This window comes from Apostichopus japonicus, chromosome 16, assembly GCF_037975245.1.
Source record: "Apostichopus japonicus isolate 1M-3 chromosome 16, ASM3797524v1, whole genome shotgun sequence".
Classification (NCBI taxonomy): Eukaryota; Metazoa; Echinodermata; class Holothuroidea; order Aspidochirotida; family Stichopodidae; genus Apostichopus; species Apostichopus japonicus.
In genome coordinates this window covers 44,439,501-44,456,289 of record NC_092576.1, presented here as the reverse complement: position 1 = coordinate 44,456,289, position 16,789 = coordinate 44,439,501, and the positions used below count along the sequence as shown (strand labels likewise).

The 16,789-nt window shown below is 38.8% G+C and overlaps 2 protein-coding genes and 1 long non-coding RNA gene across 8 annotated transcripts in view; 2 read left to right on the top strand and 1 right to left on the bottom strand.

Annotated features, from left to right (window-relative positions):
- The window catches only part of LOC139982193 (tRNA (cytosine(38)-C(5))-methyltransferase-like), a 76,372-nt gene extending 74,547 nt beyond the window's left edge, over positions 1-1,825 (top strand). For all 6 annotated transcript variants that reach the window (XM_071994784.1, XM_071994785.1, XM_071994786.1 and 3 more), the window contains exon 13: positions 132-1,825. The gene's annotated coding sequence lies outside the window, so the exon portion shown is untranslated. The remainder of the gene's footprint in view (positions 1-131) is intronic.
- Positions 1-16,789, top strand: part of LOC139982191 (uncharacterized) — a 297,534-nt gene that overhangs the window by 242,946 nt on the left and 37,799 nt on the right. The gene's annotated exons all lie outside the window — the stretch shown is intronic.
- Positions 951-16,690, bottom strand: LOC139982199 (uncharacterized). The gene is made up of 4 exons (XR_011798034.1): positions 15,706-16,690; positions 3,042-5,954; positions 2,043-2,283; positions 951-1,344 (listed from the first exon to the last, which is right to left on the bottom strand). It is a non-coding gene; the product is annotated as an uncharacterized lncRNA (long non-coding RNA).

Here is a 16,789-nt window from a genome sequence, read left to right as displayed (position 1 = left end):
GGCAGATTTAGGGGCCAAGCAAATTCTGGAAATCATATAGAAATTTATTTAAAATTGACGTCCCCAGATGGCTACCAAGCTTTTGTGTGTCTTCATCTTTTATAGCTGGTTTTCATATGATTATTTTACAGGAAATACAGACACACAGCATACAGACAACTTGCACGGATGAGCTAGCAGTTTTTAGGGAAGGAGGTTTGTGTTGTTCTCCCATCCTATGTAGTAAGGAGGATTAGAGAAGCTTTACCATCTGAACAGTATGAAGGATTTTAATTATGAAGACTGTGAGAATGTGGACTGTTTATGCCAAGTCATAGTATTATTTCTGCAAAGTTTTATAGAAACAGGGTTCAGTCCTGTCTGTTTTGTGGCTGAATGGTGAACATTTTGGAATTCCAGCTTACATTTTTCTGGTTCATGGTATTAACTGCAATCTTCGATGAAATTTTACATTTTCAAGTTTGGGAAGTACATAACAGTAATAAATAATAAAAACTCAAGTTAATTGTTTGTATGTATTCTCTCTTGTAAGCAAAGCTGTCACTTCTAGTAGCCTGCCAACAAAATCTGGATGATTGAAATCTCAAATATACTAGGTTAAAATAGAAGAATAGTTTGAATAAAGTACCCTAAACCACTATGTCAATGGGATCTGGAGAGCTTAGGCTTTCATTTTAATAAAAGTGAAATGAGAATCAATCTGAAATTGTTCATTAATCCATGGAATATCAAGGTTACTTGATCATAAATGGGATAAAAAAAATCACATTTTATCCCATGCGGGGAACAAACAGCAAATTTCTGTCAATTCTTTTTGAGAAAAACAAAAAATTGGCAACATGTTTGAAACACCAAAGTTGCATACAAATATTAAGTCAGCATGAAATTTATATTTATGAAGTCTAAGCTCTCTACAGAGGAATACTTGTCATTGGAACTTTTTTTAAATATAATGTTATCATTTAGTTAGTTACAATGGAAACCAGATGTAAGTAAAACTTTAATGTAAGACTTTAGCAACTTCCCTAAAGGCTGGTAGCGACCTGTTAATTAACACTGCTCTGCAGCTGTGCCAAAACATCATGTGAACAGACGATTCACAGAGTCGATTGCTCCCCACTACAATGAAACAAAATTAGAAATTGGGAGGCCATCAACTACAGTACTTCAGCATAGCTTTTGAAATCTGCTTCTGTGTTGTTCTATGGCATCCTCATTGTTCGGATGAACATAGGAGCTTGCAAGTGGTGGGGGCTCTTTTCTGACAGGTACAGGACACTCATCTCCCAGAGTTCCACTTCTGCAGAAGTTGTTGCAAGCAGTCAAGAAGTTCCCATACATAATCTGTAGAATAGTAAAGATATGAAGAATAATATTAACAATAGTTCATAAAAACATACCATTTAGATAGAGGCATTGCAATCACTCCATTCGGTCAATAGGCATGGCACAGTTGTCGGTCAAGTCTTTGGATGCCCAACTAAGGCGACAGCTGAGTACACCTCAATTGGTGTGGATACATGGGTCAGGTTTTACCTGATAACTTGTGCCTGAACAATTCCAATATATTTTTTACTGATTACAACAAAAACCCTACACCTGTTTGTGCACCTAATATTATGGAATCTTCAGCAGGATGTGTGGTCATTGTCTCAGTAGCTTAACCACTGTTTATGTAGTAAAGTAAACATGTGGACAGAGTAAAATCCTGTCCCATCCCCTTGTAATCCATGGTAAAAGAGTGTATAAGATGCAACTTTCACCATTTGTATTCAGTAGCAGATATCCAGCCAAGTGAAGATATAATATACTCTGTTAAATCCAACTACTTGTTTGTGCCTTTATTTCTTGTTCACATACAGCTGTGGCAACTCTACCAGATACAGTATGTATATGCTAATTGAAGTAAAGACTGATGGCCTCACCACACATTCCAGACTGCCCCACAGTGTTAGTGTCAAAATTAATAATGATCCTCTTTCCAGAAAGTTATGGCACCAATTGATTTTCCAGACTAATCTACTATCAATCTTGAAAATTACCTTGAAGCATCATCTTTGTCAAGTTCAGATGAGTTAACTGATGGAGTGTAGTCCGGACTACCTGGCAGTTTTTCGGTGTATCCCGATGTGGATGCCACAGCAGCAGACGGACCATCATCGCCACTGTGAGAGATGGCCCTGGTTGCTTTGATGGTGTTCTTGTCTTTGTTGGTCCAGTCAGCAACTTCAATGGTGGTATGGGGGACCAGTGAACACTGGACTTCTGCATCTGTTACATTCACTGAAAATTAGAATAAATGCTTATTATACCACACACATACAGTAGCCTGCTCTTGGACAGGGGTCAGCTGCCTAAATGGTTCACTTATCTTTTCTGAAGGGAGCATATCCTCCTGCTTTATGTGGCTGCAAAATTATGGGCCACTCACACCAAACGAATTGCAAATGACTTCAGCTTGGTTTCATATAGTATAACTACAATGTAATCTCCCTTCTCTCAGTAACTATAGATGTAGCCTTTATATTTTCCTGTGAAGCCATCAGGTATAGCCTCCTCAACCACTCTCGTCAGGCAGGCGGATATGATGGATAAAATACAATGTATATTATCCCATAGTCAGCCTGCCTGATGTGCGGTTTTAATTGCTATTTTGCTTTCAACGAGTACTGTTTCTAAAATTTTGGCCCCTGTACTCACTTCTGCTATAGAATACTCTATAGATGTATGAAAGTTTTCCATTCTTCCTTGTATTACCCTAGCTTACACTTCTCTACCACATTTTCTCCCCCACCCCCCCTCCCCATCCATCACTCTATTAATGCCTATTTATGGGGACCTTTCAGCCGTAATACTGCTGCCTCATTTTGGCTGGTAGCTTGCCCCCCATATACATGCCTCGATGTTTTACTGGTGGAGATTCCTTGTATCCCGTTCAGAACTGACTACTTAAATCTTTAATGCCTGTCACCACCCTCCCCTCCCCCATTTCCCAACTGTTTTTCGGTAATATCAAGCACATGTCTATAAGATCATGCTACCTTTAGATGGAGATGTACATTCTGCAGAATCCTGCCTTTATTTTCACTGCAGTTGGTTGGGGAACAGCTTCTAGATTAATCTAAGTATTGAACATTGGGAAAGAAAATAAGAAGGAAGTTATGAAAGTTCATTTAAGAAAGCAGTTTGATATGTTTGAAAGCACCTGTCACAAGCGTTTTCTCTTGTAACAAAAACTGCAGCCCTACCAACAAAATGGCAAAATATAAGGATGTCATTTACTGTGCAACATATGAGCTATGACTTTGAGTATATAGATAGGTGGGAGCACATTATAATATTGGGCAAAATGACATGTAAACATCTGATGCTTGTTATTCTGGATTTTTCATGATGTACCACACATAAAAGTTAATATAGCCCTAGCCTACCCCTAACTTTATCGTCGCCGTACCTAATTTAGGGCCTAACTAACTGAACGAAATTATAAGAATTAGCCTACTGTAAGTTAGTAATAATACCAAGTTAGTCCTTGTTGTAGTAGGCCTAGGCCAGAAAATACACTTACTCTTTTCCGATCCAGCTTCGCAACTACTGGTCTACTTCTTTCTATATCTCCTCGAGATTTGAAGATACTTTCTCCAAATAGAGAAGGAACGACATTGTATTGTAGACGGCGAGCTGTTGGTGTTCCAAGTCCAAGTTGCGCGGATAGGCGATAGGAATCGAAACTTTAACTGGTGAAGTGCGCACTGCACACATAAGATTCGCTCGAAGGTCCATGCCAATCTTTACTTATAGGCAGCTAGGCTGGCCGAGTGCACTGGTACTAAGCTATCGCTGTATACAGTGTTTGACGAACACGAAAATTTCTTGTACTGTTGTGCACCCATTCTCATATGATATTTTGTTTACTGTCCGTGACGAATTGTTTACGGCTTTGATCTCGGTTAGCATATTAGGCATACTTAGTTTTGGTAACATTGGCGGTTTCCCCGTGACGTCATTGTCTTACGGAATTAGCTTGGTTATTAACTTAATTAAAACAGCAAAGAAACAATTGTGGAACTCCAAATTTGGAATATAGGGTTTTGATATGTAGCTTTTCAATTTGTGCAAGTTTGAATGAAATCTGTTACGTGTCACTTGACCTTTAAGTATTTTAAAGATTTTTACAGTTTAGATGCTATTTTCAGATGTTAAAGGTACCTTCTGATTAAAATGTCAATATGTTGAGCCCTGTGTGACCTTTCTGTGCGAAGGTATATGAGGTCAAAGTTAATTTCAGACATTTAATGCAATAACTTACAGTGCAAAGGTGTGAGGTAGTTAATATTTTGGGACAAGCTGCAAATGGTATAGGAGTATAGGGGTATAACTTCAAACTTAACTGTCATGTGATCCAAGGTCACCAAAGGTCAATTAATGTTAAAAAAAACAGTAGTTTGGGAGGGTGGAGAAAATAGGCAAAGAAAAAATGTGTGAATTTTATAGTTTTGATGGTATGTTAACGTCTCACCGATCAAAAATGTCAATGGGTTTACCATAGGTGATATTTGTGTGTGAAGTTATATGAGGTCAAAGGTCAGACATTTAGTACAATAACTCCCAGTGCCAAGGTGTGACACAGTTGATATGTAGGGACAAGTTGCGAATAGTATAGGGGGATATTTTTAAACTTAACGGTCACGTGATCCGAGGTCACCAAAGATCAATTAATGTTAAAAAAATATATTTTGGAGGAGAAAATGGGCAAAGGAATTTTGACAGTTTTGATGCTCTAGTTAGGTCTCATCGATCAAAAATGTCAATTGATTGACCCCCAGGTGACCTTTGTGTGTGAAGTTATGTATACAAGTTCAAAGTTAATTTTTAGACATATAATGCCAAGGTGTGACATGGTTGATATTTTGGGACAAGTTGTGAATGGGGTGGTGGATCATTTTCAAACTTAACGGTCATGTGATTTGAGGTCACCAATGTTATCATATCTGTTGACCCGCTTGTGACCTTATATTTCTTACATTTTCGACGCCATATTCAGATCTCAAAAGTGCCTTCCGATCAAAAATCCGATCACAATTTGTGATCACAAAAGTGTTGTCTATAATGTTGATTACTTTATGGGTACATGTAGGACCACAATTACTTGGACTATTTGAGCCAAATCTTGCTTGATAAAATGTGAATTGTCTTATACCCATGTGTAAGGAACCACAGTTCCCTAGGGCTCTTGTTTTTCTATATATGGCTGGAAAACTTGCGAACCTTCCGAACCAGGTTCGCAGGATATTTGCGATGCTCGCAGGAATTGCAGCCTGACTGAAGATAAATTTAATTGAAAAAAACAAAAACAAGAAACAACGGGACGAAAAATGAAAGAAAAGGAAACACGAAAGTACAAAAAGAGTAAGGCGTTTTCATACTTCTAGTCCGCGTGCAGTCTTATAATCGTCCTTTCCAGGGTTTCTTCAATCCCTCTTGCATTCTTAATAAATGTAATGTGAACGGTCGTGGTGACCCGAGATTTCTGGTTAAGTTTTACAGTATCCGCTCTATCAAGTTGCAATTAGGCGGGTAGTACGTACATGTGTTTGTTTGTACACGAATCACAGACGGTTGCACTTCTTAATAGAAACCCCCAATTTTGAACAGGCCAAAATCGGTAATTTTTTGAGTATTTCAAAATGCATGATTTTGGGTTCGGTTGCTACGGCAGTTAGTAAAAGGCTTAAACCATTACGTCTGGCATGGCCTTTAATGAAGTTACATTGGCCTATGCATATAGACCTTACTAAGTCTTTAGGTGGTTGAACTTTGCTCACATCTCCTTTTTGTTTCTATGTACTTACCAAAATATATTTCCAGTTTCTTTTCTCTTCCTCGCAAATCCTATACATTTTTTGAACTGACAATCCCCGTGGGTATATGTACTATTGGTTAAAGGCATGGTGCTGTAACGTAACCGTAAAAATAGAAAACTTTTACAACCCAAAATTGGGATCCTTTCATGTGTTTGTTACAATATATTGACAATTATGAATTTACTTTCCTAGCAGTAACTGAAACTTGGTTAAATGATTATTGCCCCGTTGACTTACTACATATAGATGGTTATCAACTTATAAATATTATAGAAATAACAGAAGAGGGATAGACTCTATATGCATCTGTAAAAGAAAGGTAGTAGGATGTTTAATTGCTGAGAAATTTGACCTCAGAAGTCACAAAAATGCCACGGTGGCGACAAATTGCGGAATTTCAAAGTGTGATAAATCGGCAAATTGTGAAGCAAATGCATCTGACATTTTTAGAAAATGCTTATTTCATGGTGTTCCAATCATACAAAAAAAAATGGGAATTTTTGGAGAGGGTGCCAACAGCGATCCGTGTTTTGACACGGAATGACCCATTTAGTAACTTCATCACATTGCACACGTTGTTATTTCGTCATATTGATTTGATATGTTTTTTTTCTCTGTAGGTATGGACACTATGTGGAAGGAACAGGTTCTTATCTTCAACGTAACAACACACTGACGGTAAGCACTGCAAACAATTCATTAGTGACTCAGTCGGACAAAAATTTTAATACCAACAGCGCCCCTCCCATCTCCAACATACCTACGTTGCCTGGAGATTTAGAAACAATACCTGCAGATTGGCGTCATAACCCAGAGAATTACTTCATGAACAAAAACCTTCCAAATTTAAGTAAAAACGTTTTTGTTTGTTTTAACATTCTTACAAATTATTTGTGTTCAGCATCATTGTATTCCTTGGCACTGGTCTTTGACTTCTTCAAGCCTTGTACTTTATACAATATGCCTCCACGTAAATCTCTTTTACTTTGTTTAACCAGTTTAAGATTTGTACATATGTGTCCATTAGAGCTGACATGTATGAGTAATGCCTAGATGTGCCCCTGTAGTGCCTCTATTTGCATGTGTGTCCATTAGAGCTGACAGGTATGAGTAATGCCTAGAGGTGCCCATGTAGTGCCTCTGTTCGCATGTGTGTCCATTAGAGCTGACATGTATGAGTAATGCCTAGAGGTGCCCCGGTAGTGCCTCTATGTGCATGTGTGTCCATTAGAGCTTACATGTATGAGTAATGCCTAGAGGTGCCCTGTAGTGTCTCTGTTTGCATGTGTGTCCATGAGAGCTGACAGGTATGAGTAATGCCTAGAGGTGCCCCTGTAGTGCCTCTATTTGCATGTGTGTCCATTAGAGCTGACAGGTATGAGTAATGCCTAGAGGTGCCCATGTAGTGCCTCTGTTCGCATGTGTGTCCATTAGAGCTGACATGTATGAGTAATGCCTAGAGGTGCCCCGGTAGTGCCTCTATGTGCATGTGTGTCCTTTAGAGCTGACATGTATGAGTAATGCCTAGAGGTGCCCTGTAGTGTCTCTGTTTGCATGTGTGTCCATGAGAGCTGACAGGTATGAGTAATGCCTAGAGGTGCCCATGTAGTGCCTCTGTTCGCATGTGTGTCCATTAGAGCTGACATGTATGAGTAATGCCTAGAGGTGCCCCGGTAGTGCCTCTATGTGCATGTGTGTCCATTAGAGCTGACATGTATGAGTAATGCCTAGAGGTGCCCTGTAGTGTCTCTGTTTGCATGTGTGTCCATGAGAGCTGACAGGTATGAGTAATGCCTAGAGGTGCCCCTGTAGTGCCTCTGTTTGCATGTGTGTCCATTAGAGCTTACATGTATGAGTAATGCCTAGAGGTGTCCAGGTAGTGCCTCTATGTGCATGTGTGTCCATTAGAGCTGACAGGTATGAGTAATGCCTAGAGGTGCCCCTGTAGTGCCTATGCTCGCATGTGTGTCCATTAGAGCTGACATGTATGAGTATTGCCTAGAGGAACCCCTGTAGTGCCTCTGTTTGCATGTTTGTCCATTAGAGCTGACAGGTATGAGTAATGCCTAAAGGTGCCCCTGTAGTGCCTCTTTTTGCATTTGTGTCCATTAGAGCTGATAGGTATGAGTAATGCCTATAGGTGCCCCTGTAATGCCTCTGTTTGCATGTGTGTCCATTAGAGCTGACAGGTATGAGTAATGCCTAAAGGTGCCCCTGTAGTGCCTCTTTTTGCATTTGTGTCCATTAGAGCTGACATGTATGAGTAATGCCTAGAGGTGCCCCGGTAGTGCCTATATTTGCATGTTTGTCCATTAGAGCTGACAGGTATGAGTAATGCCTAGAGGTGCCCCTGTAGCGCCTCAGCTCGCATGTGTGTCCATTAGAGCTGATAGGTATGAGTAATGCCTATAGGTGCCCCTGTAGTGCCTATATTTGTATGTGTGTCCATTAGAGCTGACAGGTATGAGTAATGCCTAGAGGTGCCCCTGTAGTGCCTTTGTTTGCATGTGTGTCCATTAGAGCTGATAGGTATGAGTAATTCCTGGAGGTGCCCCTGTAGTGCATCTGTTTGCATGTGTGTTCATTAAAGCTTTCGACATTTCAGATTCTGGTACCATTTATGATTTGTGCAAAGATTTGAAGGGGATAAAATATCATTAAATGTGGTCGTTATAACCCAGTCTTGCAATGATGTTCTGACGAAGTTTCTTAACGTACTGAAAATTTGTTTTGCCCCTACGACTAATATTCGCAGTGTGATAATCAATTTTTAAAGTTGAGGATTTATGTTTGCCTGGAACTTAGGACGTCGCTGGGTTTATATTTTAACGCAGACGATCATTCTCTATAACAAAAATATCTACTGTAGCTTTCTTGATATCAAAATAATAATGAAAATCATATTCGTTAAACAATCAACAATTCAACAGATTAAATGATCTTCAGGTACATTATCCAATACAAAATGTAAGTAACATCTTTTCGCTATGAATGCCGGTGAACATTTGTTTGTGTAACCCGTGATGTTATTTGATAAACGTAATAGAACTGTATTTAATAGTTACTTTCATGTTGAATTCAATCTGAACGCTTCCCTTCTTGCCTTATCACATTGTTTAGGTACTCTCGAGAAGTAAGTTAGTTGTGTAAGTGTTGTCTGAGCGCGATTTAAAACAAAAGACGGAAATTTAAGGTCAATCGATATAAAGGTTACATTCGTAGTCATACACAGATTGTGCGCTTGAATCCAACCAATTCACTTTCATTTTGCATCGACTTAATATAACGTTATCAGGCGCGTATCCAGGATTTTCTAACCCGGGGGGCGCGAATTACTATCTAAGCGGAGCGCCACCACCGGTTGGCGCGCAGCGTACAAGAAAATTTCTGGTTTTGATACCCCCCAGATCACCGGAAACGGCACTTTTCGGGCTTGAAATGACCAACCAGATGTACACTTTTGGCCTGAGAACCAAGTATTTCCTAATAGTTTTTTTTTTCCATCCATAACCTTTTTGAATATTGTCAACCCGACACACGTCATGTTCGACCTGATCGCATCTCCTGTGGGTCTTTGCTTTTGTAGGTGATTCTACGTCGCCGCCCACAATACCCGTCAGCCCAACTTTTCAAGGTTTTAAGCCCCAAATTTGTTCAGAATTTGAAAATTCACATTTCTCGTGAATAAACTCACTTCAAAACATACCCATAATGTTGTACAAAAACTTCCTTCAACCCCTAAGTGACCGGTCAAAATTGCACGAGTAGAGGGAAGTGTGATGCAGAATGTTGGTCAGAAATTTTGGAAAATTCAGACACAGTTAATTTATTGGTGTACAAATATTAAACCTGTTATAACGGCTATTATAAAACTTGGTTGAAGGAAATGAAAAAATAGCAGATATTTCCTTCAACCGAACACTACACACATAGGCGTAGGAGGCGCGGCGGCAGTGGCGAAGCTAGGGGTATTGGTCAGGAGGGGCGAGAATGGTCTGTAGGGGCGCTTTCGACACTATCTAAGCGGAGCGCCACCACTGGTTGGCGCGTAGCGCGCAGACAATTTTTGAGTAAAGATACTCCCTAGATCGCCGGAAATGACCCTTTCAGGGCCTGGCTAATTTGCAGATAAACGAAGAATAGGGTGTCATCGCCAAATTACACCAACAAAATGTGACAAATGTCAATAAGTAGATGAGAGCGCAATGAAAAAGTCAATAATCTAGAATAAGTAAAAAGTGGTAAAGAGCTGAAAAAGGCGCCAGCAGTCCATTTGAGTCCGTCAGGGGGGGGGGGGCATTCGCCGCCCCCCTGACCGTATGGACGCTCCGCAACTGCGCGGCGGGGGTGCAGCCCCTCATTCGCCATTACTAATGTAAAAGAAACTTTTGACATAATTGGACCTCCATGCTTTTTATACATCTACATGAGACATGTCGTTGTTTACATTAGCATCCCTCGGTATACTGCGCAATTTGAACGGACCGTACGGTACATGATGGCATGCGATGTAATAACCGATGCTTGCTTATATGATATTGACATTGACACGTTGAACGCGAAAAATTTTGGTTATTTTTTCAGGAAAGTCGGACAGTTTTGAGGATTTTCATCCTGGAACGCCATTTTCATGCTCACTGATATGATGTGATATCTGCTGTTTGCTTTACAAATTCGAACAGGCGCGTAGCGAGGAATTTGCCAAGGGAGGGGCGAAGCCTGTAGGCAAATTATCTAAGCGTAGCGCCACCATAGGTTGGCGCGAAGCGTACAAGAAAATGTTGGCAGAAAATGCCTCCCAGATCGCTGGAAATGGCACTGCCCAGGACCATTTGTCAGCGCGAAGCGTACAAGCAAATTTTGGCCGAAAATGTCTCCCAGATCGCTGGAAATGACCCTCCCAGGCCTTGTAAGTTGCATCTAAGCACTTTCTATTTTGAAATTACTTAGCGATATCATTTAAAAAAATGCTGAATGGGGGGGGGCGGTCGCCCCCATCCCAAAATGCGTCATGTTCCCCGACGACACGGTCGAGTTCGAGACCAGCCATAGTTGGTTTCATAGCACAATTCTACACACGCGTTATGATAGACCATATATAGTATATATATAGATCATTAGTGAGAGAGGAAAATGGAAACGTCAAAAAATGGAGTTGTCGGTGTAAGGGGTAGGGTGAGGCACACTTTTACGAAATCATTGATCCGTCACTGGCTACCCTTCAGCGCTGTAATGATGTCACTGTTCCTCTTTCTCTTCCCGGTGTCTTCGCGTTTTTCTTTTACTCCCTCCTTTTCTCCTTCCTCTCTCTTTCTTCTTTTTCTTTTCCCTTCCTTCCTCTCCTCCTCCTCTTTTTCCCCTCTTTTTTCCTTTTTTCTTCTCTTTTTTTCTCTCCTCTTTTTCTTACCCGGGGGGCGCGCGCCCCCAACGCCCCCCCCCCTGGATACGCACCTGGTTATTTCTGCGTTTATAATACGCCGTGTGGGTAATATCATATTACCATTTCTCGGGTGGAGAATCGCGTGGTTACCGAGAGTGACAACCGTGAAGAAGGTGGAAGGTGGAAATAGCGGTACTTCCCACTTGAAGATAAATACAACTGAATTACACAATACCATAAATCATTGTACAAACTGCTATACCCCCTTCACGGCAAATAAAGAGGAGGGATGGGGCTCGATAACAACACTAAATATACTTACACAACTACATCAATAATATCATGGAACACTCTCTGACATCATGATCGTCAGAACTTTTCGTGATCGAATCAAATCAAGAGGATCAGTCTAGGTATTGATTAATTTGCAAATGTTCTAAACATAGGACTGTGCATACTTTACATGCTTTATATATAACTTGATACGGAAGCTCTCAAAACAGGAAACTATCTGTTCAGGGATTGTAATACTTCGATTCTACAGGAAGAAATGGATACATGTTCTTTCAGTACATACTGTATGTACGTGGATTACATTGTGTCTCATCGTAATAGGAATAAGCAAAAGGAACCGTTCCGCCATATTGTAATGTTAAATGTTAGAGTCTGGAAAGTAAACGAATACTTTCAAGGGAGAAAATTGGGTAGAAGTAAGATAAAACTGACCATCAACGAAAACGAAATACATTTCTTGCAATGCAGTTTTTATAAACACAATAATTCCCAGTATCAGACTGCAGAGCGAGATGACGTTACTTTCTACCGGTAACGTAACAAGTAGGTTTGATTCGTATGACCAGTCTATGTTGTACATAGCAAGAGAAGCTGTTTGATTTCAAATCAACAATAATGATGCTAAATGGCCGTGACGTAGCAAATTTCATTTATATCGTGATTCAACATGTATCTTACTTATGTATCCATATGAAACTGTTAAATATTGTATAGTCATCGTATTGTTCTATGAAGAACATTTCATTTCATAAATTTGTTTGACTACAACTGCTTTATTACAACATATATTCATTTATTAAGTTACAGTTATACAAGAGAACTGTTGCATGGAGCCTTTTGTGCTTGTAATATATTGCATTGTTCATAAAACCCGTGACTATGTTTCATTGTACTGTAACTAGAGAAGTAATACATCGATTTAATTAAGAGTTCAACGTTAGCGCAGTCGGTTACGTGTTTTGACAGACATTTAGTGTAATTCGTAGTGTTGTAAAGGATTACTTTCACCCCATAACCAAATATGTCTGCATTATTAGACTCAGTATTTATTTGACTTTTTAGCTGTGCTTGCTAGTGTTTCACATCTGCTGAAGACACTTGTTTTGTTCCTATACCAACATATACTGGACAGTTAAATTGTATTAAAGGTACATACAGATAGGACAGTGAAATAGTGTAGGTTGGGGGGGGGGGGACAACCCCATACAATATTACAATGACCCCAGTTTCACCATTAAGGCACTAAAATACCATGAACTTTCACTATTGGTGAATAAATTTGTTGCCCCTCTAAAATTCATTGGTGCCCCAGCAGTGCCCCTGACAAAATAGTCCTGATACGCCACTGGTTATAATTCTTCGAAACTATGAACTCTCCAATTTACAAGAGTAGATTCCGGAAATTTCACAAACAAGGTTAGGCTTTATTATACTAGTATCGTTCACATTGATATTTCTTAACCAATTAGTGTTCAGGTGTTATCTAGGAAGTCTGAAAGAGACATGATACATGAATATTTCCAACTACTTCATGAGCTTGGTTTTCCATAAACTTAACGGTTTTATTGCCAATTTCCTAGTTTATTTTTCTAATTTTAGTAAGGTTAAGATTCTGTTATTGAACGTTATTACCTACAGCTTTAAGTAATATATATATATATATATATATATATATATATATATATATATATATATATATATATATATATATATATATATATATATGTATATATATATATATATATATGTATATATATATATATATATATATATATATATATATATATATATATATATATATATATATATATATATATATATATATATATATCATTGTACATGCGTTGGCAGTGTAGAATATGTGTACGTTGTGGTACTAACGGTAATAGGACTAGAATACAGTAAGTAATGCAGGCCTATTTAGTATTAAGACACATACAGTTCGAGGAGAGGAAGTGTAATTTATGTATTATACAGTACATACTGTTACAGGACAGATACTGGTATTATATGATATGTATTCCTGAACATAAGAGAACATCGGGTGTTTGTATATTGTAAGTTATGTATGATATAGTACATGCAGTGAGGAACAAGGTACCAGTAGTTTAAGTTACACAGTTAGAGGACATGTACTGCTAGTGTAAGTTACGCATTACATGTTACATGTAGTTATAGGACAGGACGTGTAAGTTATGTATTATATGGTACATGCTGTAATGTGCAAATGTCGGTTGTAGCATAGTAGAGATGATACTTTCTCGTTGCCTCTAGGGGCAATTGTTTGGTTGGCTATGTCCAGAACCTAGCTCCAAGAAGCTCCACCCAAATAAATGATTAAAATGGACTGTTGATTTAAATATGATCTCTGTTACTATGAAATGTTCAAATGAACGCTGTAAAATTACCTTAAATTACTGATTAAAAGTATAAATTATTTGGCCGTAATATACTGATTAAGCGTACCGGGTGATTCCTTTTCTAGAACTGCTAAGAAGTTGCAAAGTTTGGGATCACACGTAATGGGGCATGCGATCCATGCTCTGTTCAAATGTTATAAAACTTGCAGGAGTTTTATAGGAGCTTAAAGGAGGTATAACATCACTTCATAACAATACCATTAGATGACCTCCGACACCGGTAGAGTGTAAGTTACATATTACAGGATACATGATACATACAGTTATAGGACAGGATGTGTAAGTTATATATTATATGATACATATTCAGTATGCAGCCATCGGTACATACTGGCAATAAGGGATTTTTGCCCGCATGCCAGAGCCATCCGGGCAAAAAGCTAAAAGTGACTTTTTGCCCTCATGGGCTTTGTGTTACCTTTAGACTATCGAGTGTCGAAAGATTAAACGCAATACTAATGAAAAATGGACACGAAAATACTATCGGCTGTACTGTATAATATATCTGGTTAGCTAGCTGCATTCTCCAGGCTTTAACGCCGATAGCAATGGTACCTGTACAAGATGTACAGTCCCGAACCCTCAACTGCGTATTAAATGTATCATTTCATTTAAAATTTAACATAAACCTTATCGCAATGTCATTTTTTGTGGCCCTATTGTAGTGGAATTGCATCCAGATGAAAGCCTTATTCACAAGTAACAATTTATTCTTGGTTACAATGTATGTTAAATGATATGTGAGGTCTTCCGTTGACACTAATTTACAAAGCGTACAAGGAGCAGTGGCGGAGCGCCGTGACAGGCTCAGCATGAGTTGCCTACGCAGCTAGTCTATGAAAGTGTAATTGTACAGAGACTATATGAACGTTTAGGTTGCAACGTCTAGTCATGTGGGTACTAGTGAGGGCGCCTGTGAGCGCCATGACAGGCTTAGAATATTTTGCCTACGCAGCTAGCCTCTGAAACTGCAAATATACAGATACTCTATGAAACTTAAATCTGTAACGTCCAGTCATGTAGGTTTGTTCACTTGGCAAGTAATGCTAATATTGTAGCGCGCACGCGCACTACAATAATGCTAACAAAATCTGTTACGTAACCGTTGTGCCCCTGGCTCTAAAAATAGGTCGTTGCCTCCGCGGAGCTCAGTGGACATTTAACTAAAACATACGAGGGGGGTAACACGAAATTTTTTTCAAACCCTAAGCTTGAAGTTATGTTGCAAGCAGGCATTGGTAAGGCTTCGGATAAACGTCGGAACGCTTTCTCAGGTACAACATAGAACAGGGCAAAAACATCATTACCTGGAATGCAAGCTCGATTAATCTGCACAAGAAATCACGGAAATGAAAAAGGAAATCGAATCAATCGAGGATTTCTGTATTACAGCAGTGGATTAACTTAGTGTATTCAACGAAACAGACAATCATACTCGTCGTGCTTCCTGTTATGTTGATGAGAACATTATTGTTAGTTTCATGTATAATATTTGTAGGCATAATGTGATTTCATATTCATAACTCTACCTTCTCAGTAGTAGTCGTGACTGAGACCAGGGTTAATAATAAAACTCCAGTTAGTATTTTAAAAAAATAACAAATTATAATTTCATACATGTTGGCAGTTAGGATTAAAGAGGTGGTGGTGATGGTTTCTATATACATAGTTGTATCTATTTTACAGAAACTATCGGACATTATATCAGACTCCAAACAGTTTGAGGTATTTAATAGAAATCACGTACCCTGATGTAATTATTTCATTGATGCCATTAAGGATTTCTGTGGCAATCATTATCCACTTAATTGTCACATAATTAAGAGTTCTCAGAAAGTCGTTCCATGGATTACTGTCGGTATTCTTTGTCCTATAACTACAAAAGAAGAAGAAAAAAATACGAACTACAAATCATTCCTTCACAACGGCACTCCTTCAAACAATCTTAAATACATCATCTACAATGCAAGTTGGCAACCAGTATTTGTGTAGCAATTAATCTAACTTTACAAACATTTTCTGTGCATATATGACTGACCTCGAGAAAACTTGGGAAGTTATTAAGTAAATCATTAGCAAAACAACGGATTCTGCCCGGGTTTATCAACCCGTTTACATGTAATGATAATGACATTGAAAATCTTTTTTGCAATAATTATATCTCTAATATTGATCAAGCTCTTGCTGAAAAGATTCTATATATATTCATAACATTAAACGAATAACGGAAACTAACCGGGAGACTTTGAACAAAATAAAGGAATTTGTAGTGAGAGCTGGATTTGGACCAAAGGTCACGTTTTGAAAACCGTTGTTACCATACACGTCTTTGCTATTGTCAAAGATTTCATTTTGTGATATTCCTGTCTCATCCTATCTTAGTGCTTCCAACCCAAATTCATTTTTCATCACCTCTACCGGCAATACATATAGCTATTTTAAACATAATAACATTGTTAATCTTCGGAAACATGTTTATTAATATGCAATTGATCTTTAAACACATCACACATCAATAACGACAGGCAACTAACTTGACTATCTTGCCCACATATCAATAGCACAGAGCTCAATGACTAATGTAATGACCTACGTAAATAGTAAGTGGACTGTCCATACCTAGTCGGCATGTCAGCACGACAGGCATTTGAGGAATGTCTCTCATCAAACAAGATCATTGATAATTTTCTGGGCAATGCCCGAAACAATATCAGCATATTGTCCGAATTTCAACTGAAATATGTTCTTTTTTGGAAGGGGTTAGGGGGGGGGGGGGGGGGTGGGTGAGTCCCAATTCCTACATCTATGTCTATATCTATATTGTCATATGG